The following is an 18,769-nucleotide window of genomic DNA, read 5'->3' on the forward strand; positions in this document are numbered from 1 at the left end:
GATTTCAACTAAACTTGCCACACGTTATGTTATAGTAACTTCAGTAGGTAGAGCAAAATTGTGTTCCGATTGGACAATTTACATTAAATCGGACGAAAATATATATGGGAGCTATATCTAAATCTGGACCGATTTAAAGGAAACTTGCCACACATCATTCTAGACTTAATTCTTTACGCTATGCCAAATTTCGTGCACATCGAAAGATATATAGGGACTTTTGTAAACCATTTATATTAAATCGGACGAAAATATAAATGGGAGCTATATATAAATGTGGACCGATTTTCAGGAAATATAGCACACATCATTCTAGACCTAATTCATTACGGTATGCCAAATTTCGTGCAAATCGAAAGATATATAGGGACTTTGGTACACCATTTACATTAAATCGGACGAAAATATTTATGGGAGCTATATCTAAATCTGGGCCGATTTTAAGAAAACTTGTCACACATCTTTCTAGACTTAATTATTTACGGTATGCCAAATATTGTGCACATCGAAAGATATATAGGGACTTTGGTACACCATTTATATTAAATCGGACGAAAATATATATGGGAGCATGCATAAATCGACTTAAAAAGTGATTCTATGCATATTCTCAATAGGAACCATGTGTCTATATCGTTTCCTTTTGCCTGTTACAAACATATACGCAAAGGCATAATACACTGTACCACAGTGTGGTGCAGGGTTTAATGAATAACAAAATGTTTGTTAAATTCAGTAGTGTTGACGGTTTATTTGGGATACCATTTGTATTTTGTTTTTCAAAATAGTCAGGCTGAATCCCAGTTTGTTGTTTTTATAAAAAAACAACTATTTATTAGTGGGGAATGTATGGTATTGTTTGACGAGGGGTAAGGCAGGGAAGACTATAGTTTCGGATCACGCCACTGATCCTCATCAGTTCCCTTAGTTTTTTGTTGGGATATTCTTCCCAGAAGCTATTGCTTCTATACAAAAAACTTTTCATACCCAAATGTCTCTTGTAACAAAGCGAAGAACTTAGCTGACCAACGACATAAACTGCATGAGAATTTCGCTGGTGCCTCACTTCGAGGTTAACAAGGCATTTACAAACAATTCCATACCTTTCCACTGTTGTGTGTTGTCACATCGCGACAAATGCACACAACGACTTTGTTGGTGTTGCTAGTATACAGCAACAAATTTTTGAAGATCGAACATAAGTAGCTTCTTTTGGGGATCAGTAGCATCGGATAAAATATATATGTATATATGCGAGCTTTATATATTTAAATTGTACGAATCAGTTCAAATTGTTAAGAGATGACCCTGCCCACACCTCATGAAGCCTCCGGTATGAAATGATCCATAATTTGAAGAGTAAAACAATGGGACTCGGACTTGAAATAGTAATATTTATACCAAACCTATATCAAGTCCAAAATACACCATTTCGATACCTTCGCCTTCTGGTACCGCATCCACATTTTAAAAGTGCTGGTTTTGATCCAGAACATTTACATTGTAATGCTTTTATGTGGACCAAGTCATTTCCAATGATGCTACCTATCAGTCTACTTCTTCCGAAACTGTCAATATTTGATGAAATACGAAATATGTTCATTTCATCAAAGTTCTTAAATGACATCAAAATAAAATTTTCTCTCACCTCATAATTCATTCATACCACATCGTCAAGATTGTCCTGCTGTTGATGATTATACGTATAAAATTATAATAATGTAACATTTTAATTACTTCCTTGTGACCACCCGCCAACGATGGTCGACTGATGTTGCTGCCTGGACCATTTTCAGAATGGTCCTTCTTCCATATTTTCCCTCTATGACCAAATTATTGTTAACACTTCAGAGGCAAGTTAGTTTAACTTATGGCACAAAACACAAAAATTTAACCTCCCCTTACTTGATGTCTATAGATGTATTTGTATGTGTGTGTGTGCGTCAGCTCGTAGCTTTTCAAATCAAAGTTAGTCATAAAAAGTTGTTAGATGTCGTTGAATGGTTGCTGCTGTTGGTCTAGTAGTCGCCATTGGATGGATGATTTTTTTAACGCACATTTACAATCATCGTCATCACAGCAGCCTTGGCAGGCAAACCCACGCATACATACATCCAACCTCTCTCACACACACAACCATAAAACAATTGTTTTGTAATAAAGATGAAATTTTTATTAAAAGATGTCTAAAACAGATGTTGTACGCACACACACACACCACATCCATTCATCCAACGAGGCCAAGTCCTTTTTGGGGGTTTTCTACTTTTGCTCACATTTTACTCAGCGACTAAATCATTTACTGTCATATAATTATTTTATATGCGTTATACACTGTGTACAGTGGGGAGAAGTCGGACTATTCGGTGAATTCGTGATTTTGTGACATTCCCTCTATAAGTAGAAAAAAAGACTACATGGTACTATAGTATTGAATTTTGTTATGTGAATCGCTAAAAATGTTGAGAATTAATGGTGGCCTTTCAAATTCTACTACTATAGTACTATATTGTACAAAATTTAGTACAATAAATCATGGTATTGGAATTTCAAATTATAGACTTTTGTAAATTACCTGCCAGGGGATTTTTACTATCTGAGAAAATGGAGTACAAATTGACTAGACCCATAAAAATGAGTTTATAATAATTACGCATTGATTGGAATATACGAATAGGGTTTTCAACATTCCGACAATATGGACTAAGTGAAAACACGGATATACATTGAAAACATTCTTCGATAAAATCAAATTATCCAACAAGAACCTGTACAGCCAACTTACGGCTAGGATTTTCTACATACCGAAAATGGAAAAAGAGGCTTTATGGTTTAAAAATGGCAATTTCAAAACGTGGCCGATATATTCAACCACTATTCAAATCTGGGGCATGGACATATTGAGCCCTATGATATTTTTAATAGACATGGTTAAACATAGATTTTTACTCTGGTCAGGCTATAAATATTTTTATACCCTACACAACTATGTTGTCAGGGTATTATAGCTTTGTGCAGACCCAAGAGTTTGTAACGCCGCGAAATATTGGTCCTAGACCCACCTTTAAGTATGCCGATCGTCATATCTAGACTAGCTGAGTCGATCTAGACATGTGTGTCCGTCCGTGCGCCTGTCCATTATAATTTGTAAACACGATACAAGCCACTGTTATGGATCAATCTTCACGAAATTTTGCATGTAGGATGGGTTTTTCCCAATGAAGACCCCTATTGTTTTTGGGAAAGATCGATTAATATTTAGGGGATGAAATGGACCAAATACTAAATTTTTGTCGGTTTTTCTGGTCGCTCCAGAGGCCGCAATAATGACCCAAACATCGTGAAATTTTCCATGGAGAAGGGGATCAGGCCAAAGAATAAGCATGCCTGTTTTCAAAAAGATCGGTCAATATTTAGCGGGTCAAATGGACCCTGACTTTTGAGTGAAAAATGACAAAATTTGTATTATATAGCGTATATATTTACCCCTGAAGGACATAGACCCGAGAAGTTTATATTATATCCAAGAGGAGTGGTTGACCTTTAAATTAATACCAATTATATTGTTGTATGTTCCCGGATGTGGGAGTTACACCTAAATATTTACACTTATCTCCGTATTCGTATATTATTTAGAGAGCGTATTTGCTCTAGAGAGCGGAACTACAGCGCTGATCGCTTTGAAATGTTCCATGAGGTTCCAGTTATGGTCAAGGACAACGCCAATAATTTTCGGTGATGATCAGATAATAATTTTGGAATGAAGTGGACCGAAAACTTAATTTTTTGTGTTATTATCGAGTCGATCTATAGACCACAAATGAAAGCCAAACATCACAACACAACCCACGGTGAAGGGAATCTGGACAATAGCTGTGCTGAATACTCGTAATATTCGGAAAATATGTCAGTGTGAGGAATCGGTCAAGAGGGGTAAATATCACGAAATATTGCCCAGGCTCGGAATATACATCCGCAGAAAATTTGAGTTCCGTGGTAGTTGTGTAGGGTATCGCATAGTCGGCCCAGTCCCACTATACTGCTCCGCTCACTGGTTTTCATTTATTTTTACATTTTTTTTTATTTTATTGAATGAAAGCAAAAAATTTCAGAAATATCAGTCGGAAATTTTAGAATAAATTTAAATTAATTCAAATTGGTCACCTTTGGCACGAATTATGGCCTTCAGACGGCCAATGAAACCGTCACACGCTGCCCGAATGTTGCTCAGCGGTATTTTGGCCCATTCCCTACGAAGCGCTTGTTTGAGGTGATCGACACTTTGGTATTTTTTAGTGCCAACCTTGCTTACCAAAATGCTCCAGACACAATATTGCAACGAATTTGTATCCGGAGATTTTGGTGGCCATTGTGCTCTGGAAATGAAGCGAGGAACCTAATTTTGTAACCATTCTTGGGTGGCGCGTGCTGAGTGCGATGGTGCTGAGTCCTGTTGGAATGTCCAAGGTCTGTGGCCAAAATATTTGCGTGTCCAAGATTTTAATATTCCCTCCAGAATATTTTCGTGACAATATTCGGCATTTATTCTTATGCCACGGTCGATAAATACGAGCTACCATCGGCTGTTATGGCGGCCGGCTACTAGTTCTATGGCCGGCGCTTGAGTTCTACTGGCCAACCGAAGGTGCACATTTTCAGCTGACCTCTTTGGCAAGTAAACACAAAAATTTGGTTGTTTACAAACTGCTGGACAACAAATGATTTCTCATCGGAGAATACCAAATTTGGCAGTTCACCACTTTCGGCCAAGCGAAGCAACACTTTAGTTCTTTTGAGTCTATTTTCTTTCTGTTGCGTTGGAAGTTCTCGCACTTTTTCGAATTTCAATGGTTTACCCCGAGCTCATTTTTCAATATTTGCCGAATAGAATATTGTGATATGTTTAGCTCACAAGTCATTTTTCGGCCACTGCGACGCGACGGGTTTCGATCAAGTTGCTTCTTTACTTTTTGAACCATTTCTGCTGATGTTCATATTTAAATGCTGGAGTGCTCTAACGATAGCCACTTATGGTTTTCCAGCCAAATATAAAGAAATTACACTATAACGCTTGAATTCCATCACAAATAACATTTTTCTGGAAAATTCTCACCAAAATGCTTTTGTACGCTTGTAAACAATATAATGAGCTGCCACTGGAATAATTTTAACAGCTGTCGATCAAGTGGCATAGAAATGACAGCAGTCTAAAGTTGATTACAGTTTTTTCATCTCACCCTGTATACGTCATGGGAACTCCTACGTATATTTCAGATTTTTACAAACGAAGTGCCACTTTTAATACACACTCCATTTAATGTTGGAGGCTATAAATATAGTAAAAGATATCGGTATAAATCTTTAACCATTTATCCTCACATAGCTTCCGGTGGTTTGGTTTTGGACAAATCACATTTAGAAAATTGCAAATAAGATATTAATCCACTAATTTGTTAAATTATTGTTGTTTCGTTCCACTGTACCGCCCCAGGGAAATGTTCACTAGCATTTGCCAAGCTAGCACTGAATCTGATGGCAGTTTGGCTGATACGGATACTGATACTACAATAATGACGTTTATGATGGTTATGTCGAAGTCATTGGTTATATACAGTACATATACACAAACGAACAAATATATCTGTATGCAACATATTTGCCATTCTGTTTCTTTTCGCTCGAATTACTTTTTTATAATCTTTCCAATGATTCACTCAAAAGAAAATCCACCAAATGTCTGGCTAAATATGACAAAGATTGACTTTTTCTCATTCCTTTTTCTCAATTTTTTATTATTGTCTTGAATGAAAAATGTATAAATCGGAATGTAATGGGTATGGAGACAGGCCATAATTTGTGAATTGATTTTTAGTATTTAATGGTAGTCGCTTTTACAATGAACTTGACAGAACTTGTTTAGAGGATTTAACTTTGAGATTGCTTTTTATACCCTCCACTATAGTATGGAGGGTTCTTGAGCGAATTTTTCAACGCAATTCGATGAAATTTGGTAAAATGGGTTCTTTTTGGATACCAAATTTCTCCTCTAAAAATTATAAATATAGGTCCACTTTTTCTGGTAGTCCCCATATACCGGTACCTCCTAATTTTCAGTTTTTGGGGGGTTTTGACCAGATTTTTCACCGTATTGCCTGTACTTTAGTACTGTGAGTTCTTATTGGGTATCAAATCTCTCCACTAAAAATTATAAATATAGATCCATTTTTTCGTGTAGACCCCATATAAGGGTACCCTCCAATTTTCGGTATTTTGGGGTTCTTGAGCACGGGTTTCAACCGAATTCGCTGTCATTTATTATTTTATAGTCGTATATGGTAACATATCTCCCTACCAAAAATTATTAATATTCACCCCCTTTTAGGGGTAGTCCCCTTTTAACGAATTCCCTGAAATTTGGTACATTTGAATCGTATTGGGTACTATGTCTCCACAAAAAATTATAAATATAGGTCCAATTTTTCTGGTAGCCCCCATATAACGATACCTCCTAATTTTCAGTATTTGTATATTATTTTTCCACCGAGTTTGCTGCAATTTAGTATTCTGAGTTCTTAATAGGTACCAAATCTCTCCACAACAAAATTATTATTAAAGGTCCATTTTTTTGGATAGCCCCCATATAAGGGTACCAAAATTTTTTGGTATTTTGGGGTTCTTGAGAGCGTTTTTCTGCCGAATGCGTTGCAATGTGGTATTTTGTAGTCGTATGCCAAAAATTATTAACATTCGCCCCCTTTTTGGGTTAGTCCCCATATAGCAGACCCTGTTGTATTCACGCTTTTTTCTGAAGGAATTGAGATCGGGTGCTGAAATATTATTATATTAATATTAAAATAATTATCTAATTTGTTCCGCATTTTGGGTTTGGTTTTAGGACTCGGTTGTAATCATTTCACCTGCGGAGTCGATATCCTCCGCAGGTGAAATGATTGCAACCGAAAAAAAAACTAGAACGTAAGGTTCGATAATGAACTATAACCCGCATTTAGGCCTAGCCCCTCTGTGGGAGGTACCAGATGGAGTGGACCGATATTCCCCATTTTGGAACTTGAGCAAAGTTTGGAAGAAATAATAAGATGGGCAAATTTTGGATGAAATCAACATTTTCTGAAACAAATTGGATCCAAGGAAACATAGGGTCTAGAAGCAATATTTCGATGAGGCTTATTTTCAGCATGGCTGAGGGTATAATTATCCATTAAAAATTTCTGAAATTTGTATCTTGGTTTACATAAACGGTTTGTAGAAATGTCGGTATGACTCCGCTTTTTGGTATTTCCCTATATGTTTATTTCAAGTACATGTCAGTATATCTATAGTGGAGGGTATCCAAACGCTTTTTCACTTGTTATTTTTAAGATTTTAAATGTACTGTTAAATGAATACACAAGCATTGGTATTAAGGTTTGTAAGAAAAATAATTTACAAAAATTGTTTCTTGTTGTTCTTTGTGATCAAAGAAAAGTCATTATTTTTATGGCGGGCATGATAACTCCTCACTGGAACATCGGAATTGGAAAATTCCAACGGTGTTAGAAAGAGTACATGTCTGGCTCTCGTATGAACTAGGATTATTGACTTCGCACAACAATTAATAAAATGGCGGAGCTTTGAAATATTTTTTTGGAAAATCGCCTATTTTTTACCACAAACTAAGTTAAAAAATAAAGAAGATCTTCACCGATTGGTTTTATCTTAGTTCATACGAGAGCTATACACTCCAAGAGAAACGCTTCAAAATTTGGAACCGATTGGTTTATTAGTTTTTGAGTTATTGTGCCCGCCATTCGTAAAACACTGATTCGAGAAAAATGCGTTTAAAGTTTTAGAATCACTCTTGCCGTCACTTGATGCTGACACAATAAATCGGCTATGTCTTCAAGAGTTCTTGAGCTTTTCATTTGAAATTTTGTAGGGACATTATATAATTAGACTAGATTCGAATTGAATCAAAAAAATTTGTTAACACCGTGAATGGTTATGGGGGTCTCCATAATACGAAATTGCACATGCGATAAGATGTTGCACCAACTGTATGTTTCAAAAAATATTGACTGTGATTGTACATTAAATTCAATTTAAATACTTGAATACTTACTAAATCGAACCAACCTATTACTTTCAGAAATTGTTACCTCTTGATATGCCTGAAATGGGAACACATGTACAAATAAATACCAATTTGATGTGATTGCGATTTGCCAGCAACTGTGACGGCATCTGGATGAACAAATCATTCAAAGTCACAACGACATATCGTTGTGATTAACTGTCAATAACACTGTCTGGTAATTTCTTTCATTCGGCAGAGGAAGTTGAGGAGGAACATGTATTTCCTATTAAAGATGTTCCTCATATGTGCTTTGTTGTTACACATTTTATATATTTTATTTGATTAGTTGATAATGCGTTAGGGTGAATAGCAATAAAATGTTAATTTTATACCATCGAATATGTAGAGAAGTTAACATTTTTCAAAATAAAATACTTTGGAACTAATATAATCACTGGGATTCGTTAATAAAATCTACGCCTTCCAAAAATATTCGTTAATAAAATCTACGCCTTCCAAAAATATTCTTTAATAAAATCTACGCCTTCCAAAAATATTCTTTAATAAAATCCACGCCTTGTAGGTTTCCAGAAAATATTCTTTACAGAAAATCCACGCCTTGTAGGTTTCCAGAAAATATTCTTTACAGAAAATCCACGCCTTGTAGGTTTCCAGAAAATATTCTTTAATAAAATCCACGCCTTAGTTGGTCCTCCAAAAATATTCTTTAATAAAATCCACGCCTTAGTTGTTCCTCCAAAAATATTCTTTAATAAAATCCACGCCTTAGTTAGTCCTTGAACAAATTCTAACTAAAAAACCCCACATTTATAAGTCTGAAATCCATTAAAAAAATATGATACACACCCCATGATTACAGTTTAAAATACCTGAAGAATATCCTGAAAACCCAATTTTAAAGGTATGATAATCCTTCCACAATTAAAGATCTGCAGAACCTTGAACCAGTATTCATAAAAACACCCACCCTTAGAGATATGACGATCCTTCAAAATGTTCTTCATAAACCCACTATAAAAAGTTTGATGACCTATCCGCACTTGTAGGTCTAATGATATATGAAAATATGCATTCAAAACCCACAGTTGTAGATCTGATGACCGCTAGAAAAAAAATTCTACTCGTATAAAACTATTGATCCTTGAAAAATATTCATCAAATGTGATGATCCCAGTAAAAAATATTTGTTGCAGCCCACGCTTGTAAATCGGACGGTTCATAGAAAATATCTTTATAGTCAGATGATGCTGTGATAATCCTTGAAAAAAAAATCTCCTCAAAAACCCGTCAAGTCTAATGACCACTGAAAAAATATCAATAAACCCAAAATTGAACCACTATTCTTGAAATATTCACACCATTACAGTTCTGAAGATCCTTGAACCAGTACTCTTAAAAAACGACATCCTTAGTGATCTGAAGATCCTTAAAAAAATATTATTGCAACTTATAGACCTGACCATCCTTGAAATATGCAACTATACCTCTGATGAACCTTGAAAAAGTATTTATAAACCAGTGCTAGCTATCAAAGGTTCTAAAATATGTTTAAAAAACTTAACAGGCTCTGGAAAATATTCCTCATTAACCCACTGAAAAAATATTCTTCGAAAATCCACGCCCTTAGAACAGATGGCCCCTTGAAAATATTCTTCAAAACTTCACGCTTAAAAATCTGTGATCCTTGATCCTTAGATCATAGATCAACGCTAGTTGGTCTGATGATCATTGAAAAACAAAACTTCATAAGAATCCACGATAAATAGTCTGATGACTAATCCACCCTTGCAAATGCGATGAACCTGAAAATATTTATCACAAGTCCATACATGTAGGTCAAATTATACCTAGAAAATATTTTTAAAAACTTACGCTTGTAGGTCTTGTGGACCTTGAAATAATGCTTTTTTCAAAACCTCACTATCTTAAGTGTGATTATCCTTTTAAAATCCTTAAAAAACCCATGATCGTAGGTTTAAGATCCCTGAAAAAATATCCTTTATAAACCATCGCTTGTAGATCTGAAGCTCCTTGAAAAAACAACTCATATTTGTAAAAGAGGAATATTCATACAAAAACCAATTCCTTTAGGTCTCATTACTTTGAATAAATACTCTTAAAAATCCATGGCTTGTAGGTCTTTATGAATTCCAAAACAATATCCTTAAAAACCAAAACGATATTTGAAAAAAAATAATCTTATAAAATCTATAAAAAACACTTAAAAAGTCCTTTTAAGATTAAAAATCATTTTATTTTTCAACTGGACCCCCCTTATTTCTTCTCTCTCCCCAAATAATAAATAACATATTTAATTGATTGAGCAAAAATAACTTGATGCTGCTGTAACTGACAGCAATAAAGGCAAATAATAATGAGATGAATATGAAAATACGTATCAAAAGCTGTTGTCACAAATAAATAAAGTATTTTATTTAAGCCACAATACAACTGTGAGCAGGAATGTTGTAATGCACAGCATGGCTTAAATTAATACCTTTGAATAACTTAATAATGTTCACAGCATCCAGATCATCGCATGAACGCCACAAAAGTCAGAGCACAAGAAAAACAAATCTCATTTAAGCAAGAACAAGCATTGTGGGTGGATAAAATTTAATCATTATTATCACATATTTATACGCTTATATGAGCATGTTTTATGTACTCAAAGCAATCCGCAATGGCATTGTCGGCAACAGCAAAAGCATCATTGTCATCATCCGCAGCAGCAGTAGCATCCACATCAACAACATCATTGTCGTAATAGTCATCAAGGTTTTTATACTTGTCATATGTTTCATATATAAATATCCTTTAGTCGTTTGCCGCCGCCCTCTCTCACCCCATAACCATCATAAATGTCCTTAAAACCCCCCAAAATAATTGCTGGGTTGGTTGTATACAAAAGACACATAGGAACGAAGAGAGCAAATATCGGTGCATTATTCTCGCACACTCGTTATGACCAAAAATAAAAGAAATGACGATAAAATAAAGAAAAAAATCATGGTATGGCTAACAATAGCAACAAAGAGCCAAATAAAAATGAATGAAAATACTACCACAAATGTCAGAGCAAAATATAAAGCCGTCGAGAGACAATATTTACTCAGAAACTTGAAATAGATGGCCTGAAATATTACTGCTCTATAGAAAAGTTACACTGCTAGACAAATGCATAAGGACACAATTCAACTCTGATTGATGCCAATGTCTATAGAAAACAGCCCAGTTTTGGGTAGGACAAATTTTTCCACAAAAATTGCCTTTGTGATCAAACAAGAAACCTAGAAAGCCAAATTCAGCGATTGCCTTTAAAAAATTTACGCCACTTAACCTTGAAAAAATTTTATTTAAAGAAATCCACGGCTATGACTGAGATGATACAAAAATCAAAGCCTATGGTTAAGATGGTCCTTGAAAAAATATTTTGTTTTAATCCAAGGTTAATATGATCCTTAAAAAATATTCTTTAAAAAATCTAAACCTTTGGTTAGGATGATCCTTCAGAAAAAACCATTGACCCTTGAAAACACGTTCTTTAAGAAATCCACGCCTATGTTCCTCCAACAAATATTTTGTAATATTGATCCCTGAAAAAGAATCCTGAAAACATAGACTTTAAAAATCCACGCTTAGAGTTGTGACGATCCTTAAAAAATCCATGCATATAACATACATTTTCCTTGAAAAAATATTGATTAAAAAATCAGAACCCATCTGATGATCCTTGAAAGAAAATTCTTTAAATATTCTTAAAAAAATCCCCGCCAATGGTCCTGATGATCCTTGAAAAATATTCTTTAAATATCCGTGCCTATTGTTTAAATGTACCTTGAAAAAAATCCTTAAAAGAAATTTTTTTAAACATCCACGCTTAGTATTATCCTTGAAAGAATTTTTTTTATATCCTTGAAAGAAAATTCCTCGCTCAAGATGATCCTTGAAAAATATTTTTTTTTTTAAATCCACGCTCAAGATGATCCTTGAAATAATATTCTTAAAAAAGTCCACGCTTTTGGTTTTGAGTATCCTTGAAAAAAAGTAGTCTTCAAAAATACACGCTTACAGTTGTGATGATCCTTAAAAAAATATTCTTTAAACCAGTGAGCGGATCAGTATAGTCGGACGGGGCCGACCATATGATACCCTATACAACTTCGACGAAACTATAACTTTCTGTGGTTCTATATTCTGAGCTTGAGCAATATTTCGCGATATTTGCACCCCTTGACCGACTAGAGGTCAACAAATTTTACAAATATTATGTACAGCCCTTCTAATCACTTGTTCAGATTTCCTTCATCGTGGGTTGTGTTGTAATGTTCGGCTTTAAGGGAACCCCACCCATTCTCGATTTTAATTTTTCACGATTTTCAATGAGCTGGTAAATCAATACCAATGCTTGTTAAGGTTTGTAACTTTCACATATATATTTGAAGATTTAAAAGAGAAGAAAAATAATTTACAAAAAAATTTTGTTATTTGTTGTTGTTGTTTTTTGTAATTAAAGAAAAGTCCATATTTTTGATGGCGGGCATGATAACTCCTCACTGGAACATCGGAATCCGATAATTCCAACGGTGTTAGAAAGAGTACATGTCTGGCTCTCGTATGAACTAGGATTATTAACTTCGCTTTAAAATTAAGAAAATGGTGGACCTTTGAAAAAATATTTTTGGAAAATCGCCGATTTTTTACCAAAAACCAAGTTAAAAAATAAGGAAGATCTTCGCCGATTGGCTTTATCCTAGTTCATACGATAGCTATACACTCACAGAGAAATGTTTGAAACCGATTGGGTTATTAGTTTTTGAGTTATCGTGCCCACCATTCGCAAAAAAATGTTTGGAGAAAAACGCGTTTAAAGTTTGAGAAGCCCTTCAGCCGTCACTTGATGCTGACACAATAAATCAGATATATCTTCAAGAGTTCTTAAGATTTTCACTTGAAATTTTTTAGATACATTCTTTAATCAGTGTAGATTCGAATTATATCAACATAAATTTTGACCCCGAGAATGGGAGGTCCCCTTAAATTGCGGCCTATAGATCGACTCGAAAAAAAGCACATAAGATTAAGTTTTCGGTCCACTTCATCCCAATATTATTATCTGATCATCAACGAAAATTTTAGGCGTTGTCCTTGACCATACCTGGATCCTCATAGATATTTTCAAAGCGATCCGCTCTATATTTTCGCCCTCTAATGTGGTAATGGTTTACTTAATAATATATAAATACGTAAGCACCTATAAATATTGAAGTGTAATTGGTATCAATTTAAAGGTCAACCACTCCTCTTGAAAATACTATCAACTTCTCGGGTCTAGGACCTTCAGGTGCAAATATATACCCCATAGAACACAAGTTTTGTAATTTTTCACACAAAAGTCAGGCTCCAGTTGACCCGATGTTTATCAAAACAGGCATACATATTCTTTGGCCCGATCCCCTTCGCCGTGCAAAAATTGGAGCGACCAGAAAAATTGAGAAAAATAAAGTTTTTGGTCCATTTCATCCCCTAAATATTAACCGATCTTTTTTCCAAAAACAATAGGGGTCTTCATTGGCCACAACCCATCCTACATGCAAAATTTCGTGAAGATTGGTCCATAACTGTGGCCTGTATCGTGTTTACAAATTATAATGGACAGACGGACGGACGGACACACATGTCTAGATCGACTCAGCTAGTCGAGATATGACGATCGGTATACTTAAAGGTGGGTCTAGGACCAATATTTCGCGTACTAAACTTTTGGGGCTGCAAAAATTTATAGTACCCTGACATCATAGTTGTGTAGGATATAAAAATCCACACATATAAATCGGATTCTCTACATAAATTTATACCAGTGTTGTTAAATTTTTGGCATTCTTATTGTTTCGTTCTCAATATATGTACATAAGTCGATGTAGAGAGTGTGTTTCCTAGTTCCAGTAAGTGGTAATAACAATGAATAGAGTCAATTCCATGGTAATTTCAAGTGAACTTACAAATATTGCAGCGTAGTTGTATGAAGAGTATGTTTGTTATGGTATTGTGTGCTTGAGTGTGTGTGTGTGTAAAATACGAGCATCCTTCCTTATTCTTGGCCATACAATGACTGAGAGTATCGTATTATACTTGTCCTGTTTTTGCTCATAAACCACGCCTACCATAAAATGCAAGTACACAAATACTCACACACACACACACAGCCACTCTCGCACAGGCACTAAGAATTTCAACCACTTATCCTTTGTATTCTTTCGCACGCACATCTACTGGGGTAGTTATTTTACTCTTAGTGTAGTTCAAAGTAAACTAGTACTAATACATACATGCCATATCTAGGCGATAGGTAGTTTCAATGTGTTACTGCTTGTGAGTGTGTCCTTGGGTCCGAACGATATGAAAAAGAATCACAAGCAAAAGTCAAAAGGACATGCCTATTATGAGAACATATCCCCACTTAACATGTGATACACTATCTGCAAAAGTATGTGAGAGTGATGTTATGTTTGTTGTCATTTATATTTTTGTTATCATTCCAAAGGACGTTTTTCTCTCTTTTCGACATCCTTGAATGTCGGACTGACGGGCATTGTGTGATGCTATTACAAAAAAAAGAAGTCATTGGGGTCTGTTGTGTGTGCGTCTTTTTTTTATTAATTCTTCAATCCAATTAAAACATAATGTATGTGTGTGTGTATCATCTGTTTATTTGTTCATCTTATATACTTGACTTTTATACACTCACATACATACATATATCTATTTACTAACAATAAATTCGTTTTATTGTTGGTTTTTAGTACGTCATCATATATATATATATATATTTGGAAACTTCTGAGTAAATATTCGTTAGTAGTAAATTTGCTCGATGATGAAGATGGTGGTAATGGGGGAAGGTGCAGGACAACAATAGAATGGTTAGTAGGCGGGATCTAAGAATTCAACAAAGCACAACAATGACAATAACTACAACTAATTTGTGGTCATAATAAAAGTTAATAATACGAATATTGCCATAATATGTTTGTTTTGTTCTTTGGGATTTATTCGAATAAAAAATAATAATTTCAATTATTTTTATATGTGTGACAGTGGATCAAACTACAGTGGATCAAAATAATTAAACTACTAATATTTCCATGATTAATAAATTTACGATTACAATTCTGCAAGTCATTATTGAAACGTTTTTCTTCTGAATTAATGGATATTCTAAAATAATTCCATTCGTATCCATTTAATTATACGATAATTAATGATAGTACTATAAATATATAAGTACTTATCATTTATCGTTTGACAATAATGTCGTATAAGTTATCTTTACTATTAATGTAGACTTGACTATTTGTTTCAAAAATGTTTATAAATAAAAAATAAATTTAAACCCGTTTTCTTCAAGGGTGGATTATTTAGATTTTATTTTTCAAGGATCATCACAGCTATAAGCATGAATTTGAAACAGAAAAAAAATAATTGTTTCAAGGTTTATCATAAACGTTAGCATTGGTTTTTAAAGAATATTTTTTCAAGAATCTGCTAATAATAAGTGTAGATTTTTTAAAGAATAGTTCTTTAAGAATCATATTTTTTTCAAAAAAGTTATACTAAGGATCATCCTAACTGTAGGTGTGAATTTTTTAAAGAGTATTTTTTCAAGGATCGTCTAAGCAATACGCTTGGATTTGTTATATAATATTTTTTCCAGGATCGTCTAAACAATTTTCGTGGATTTTTTATATAATATTCTTTTAAGGATCGTCCAAACAATAGTCGTCGATTTTTTATATAATATTTTCTCAAGGATAAACAATAGACGTGGATTTTTAATATAATATTTTTGCAAAGATAAACTATAGGCGTTTTTTATATAATATTTTTTAAGCATCGTCTAAACAATAGGCGTGGATTTTTTATATAATTATACCCTACACAACTATGTTGTCAGGATATTATAGCTTTGTGCAGCCCCAAGAGTTTGTAACGCCGCGAAATATTGGTCCTAGACCCACCTTTAAGTATACCGATCGTCATATCTCGACTAGCTGAGTCGATCTAGACATGTGTGTCCGTCCGTCCGTCTGTCCATTATAATTTGTAAACACGATACAGGCCACAGTTATGGACCTATCATCACGAAATTTTGTATGTAGGAAGGGTTCGGCCCAATGAAGACCCCTATTGTTTTTGGTAAATATCGGTTAATATTTAGGGGATGAAATGGACCAAATACTTAATTTTTGCCGGTTTTTCTGGTCGCTCCAGAGGCCGCAGTTATGGCCTAAACATCTTGAATTTTTAAATTGAGAAGGGGATTGGGCCAAAGAAGTAACATGCCTGTTTTGATAAAGATCGGTCAATATTTAGCAGGTCAGATGGACCCTGACTTTTGTGTGAAAAATGACAAAATTTGTATTCTATAGCGTATATATTTACTTCTGAAGGACCCGAGAAGTTGATAGTATATCCAAGTATAGTGGTTGACCTTTAAATTGATACCAATTATATTGTCGTAGGTACTCGGATGTGGGAGTTACACGTAAATATTTACAGGAGCTTACGTATTATTGTCAAGGACAACGCCTATAATTTTCGGGGATGATCAAATAATAAAATTGGGATGAAGTGGACCGAAAACTTAATGTGTTGTGTTTTTTTTCGAGTCGATCTATAGGACGAAATTGAAAGCCGAACATCACAACACATGTTCGAATATGGGAATATGGACAAGTAATAATCTGAATATTGGTAATATTCGGAAAATATGTCAGTGTAAGGAAGATGTGCTGTTGACCTCTAATCGGGTGCAACTATCACGAAATATTACCCAAGCTCGGAATAAAAATCCGTATTGTAGGGTATCGTATGGTCGGCCCCGTCCGACTATACTGCTCCGCTCACTGGTATTTTTTCAAGGATCGTCTACACAATAGGCCTGGATTTTTAAAGAATAGGAGTGGATTTTTTAAAGAAAATTGTTTCAAGGATCGTCTAAACAATAGGCGTGGATTTTTTAAAGGATAGGAGTGGATTTTTTAAAGAATAGTTTTTCAAGGTTCTTAATATGAATGAATTTGGATTTTTAGGTAATTTTATATTTTCTCACAAGGATCATCATAGGAATGGGCGCGGGTTTTTTAAGGATTTTTCTCTCAAGGATCATCATAGGAATAGAGGTGAATACTTTTAAAGATTTTTCTCTCAAGTATCGTCATAGGAATATGCTTGGATGTTTTAAGGATTTTTCTCTCAAGGATCATCATAGGAATAGGCGTAGATATTTTTAAAGATTTTTCTCTCAAGAAACATTATAGGAATAGGCGTTGATTTTTTCTCTCAAGGATCATCATAGGAATACGAGTGGATTTTTTAAGGATTTTTCCTCTCAAGGATTAGCATAGGAATATTAGATGCATTTTTCCTCTCAAGGATCATCATAGGAATAGTCGTGGATTTTTTGAAGATTTTTCTCTCAATGATCATCATAGGAATAGGCGTGGATTTTTTAAAGATTTCTCTCTCAAGGATCATCATAGGAATACAAATGCATTTTTTCTCTCAAGGATCATCATAGAAATACGAATGCATTTTTTCTCTCAATGATCATCATAGGAATACGAATGCATTTTTTCTCTCAAGGATCATCATAGGAATACGAATGCATTTTTTCTCTCAAGGATCATCACAGGAATACGAATGCATTCTTTCTCTCAAGGATCATCATAGGAATACGAGTGCATTTTTTACGGATTTTTTCTCTCAAGGATCATCATAGGAATACGAGTTCAAGGATCATCATAGGAATACGAATGCATTTTTTCTCTCAAGGATCATCATTGGAATACGAGTGCATTTTTGCTCTCAAGGATCATCATAGGAATTCGAGTGGATTCTTTAATGATTTTTTCTCTCAAGGATTAGCATAGGAATATGAATGCATTTTTCTTCTCAAGGATCATCATAGGAATAGTCGAGGATTTTTTGAAAAATTTTCTCTCAAGGATCATCATAGGAATAGGCGTGGATTTTTTAAAGATTTCCCTCTCAAGGATCATCATAGGAATAGGCGTGGAATACGAGTGCATTTTTTCTCTCAAGGATCATCATAGGAATACCAGTGGATTGTTTAAGGATTTTTTCCCTCGAGGATCATCATAGGAATACGCGTGGATTTTTTTAAGTATCGTCAGCATTTTTTTTTATTTTTTATTTTATTTATTTTTTTTTTTTTTTTTTGGGAATTTCAGGGGAAATTCTGAAGGATAGTTTTAGGGATCATTACAGATTTTTAAGTATCATCTGGCGATATTTTTTGACGATCATTCGGGGATATTTTTGAGGATCATCGGGCGATATTTTGTTAACGATCATTCGCGGATATTTTTGAGGATCATCAGGGATATTTTGAAAAATATGTGTATGTATATATTCATGGATTATTAGCGGATATTTTTGATGGTTCATCAGCAGATATTTTCTAATAATCTCCAGCAGTTACTTTTAAAGGTTCATGAACAAATACTTCGAAGTATATTTTTTATACTTCGAAGTATATTTTTTATACTTCCTTCTTATAAAAGTGTTTTTGTTAATGGATAAATGGAAACATCTGAGCTATGACTTCTACTCCAATAACACTTCCCTCCGATTTCCATTCCACAGTCACAA

General features: G+C 34.4%; 1 long non-coding RNA gene across 1 annotated transcript; it reads right to left on the bottom strand.

The window, feature by feature from the left end:
• Positions 1 to 4,195: 4,195 nt before the first annotated feature.
• Positions 4,196 to 4,591, bottom strand: LOC133332286 (uncharacterized). Its single transcript, XR_009754411.1, has 2 exons — positions 4,341 to 4,591; positions 4,196 to 4,307 (listed from the first exon to the last, which is right to left on the bottom strand). It is a non-coding gene; the product is annotated as an uncharacterized LOC133332286 (long non-coding RNA).
• Between the last annotated feature and the right edge of the window lie 14,178 nt (positions 4,592 to 18,769).

Source organism: Musca vetustissima, unplaced genomic scaffold, assembly GCF_032173495.1.
Source record: "Musca vetustissima isolate MV318-11 ecotype Yass unplaced genomic scaffold, APGP_CSIRO_Mvet_v1 utg58686, whole genome shotgun sequence".
Lineage (NCBI taxonomy): Eukaryota > Metazoa > Arthropoda > Insecta > Diptera > Muscidae > Musca > Musca vetustissima.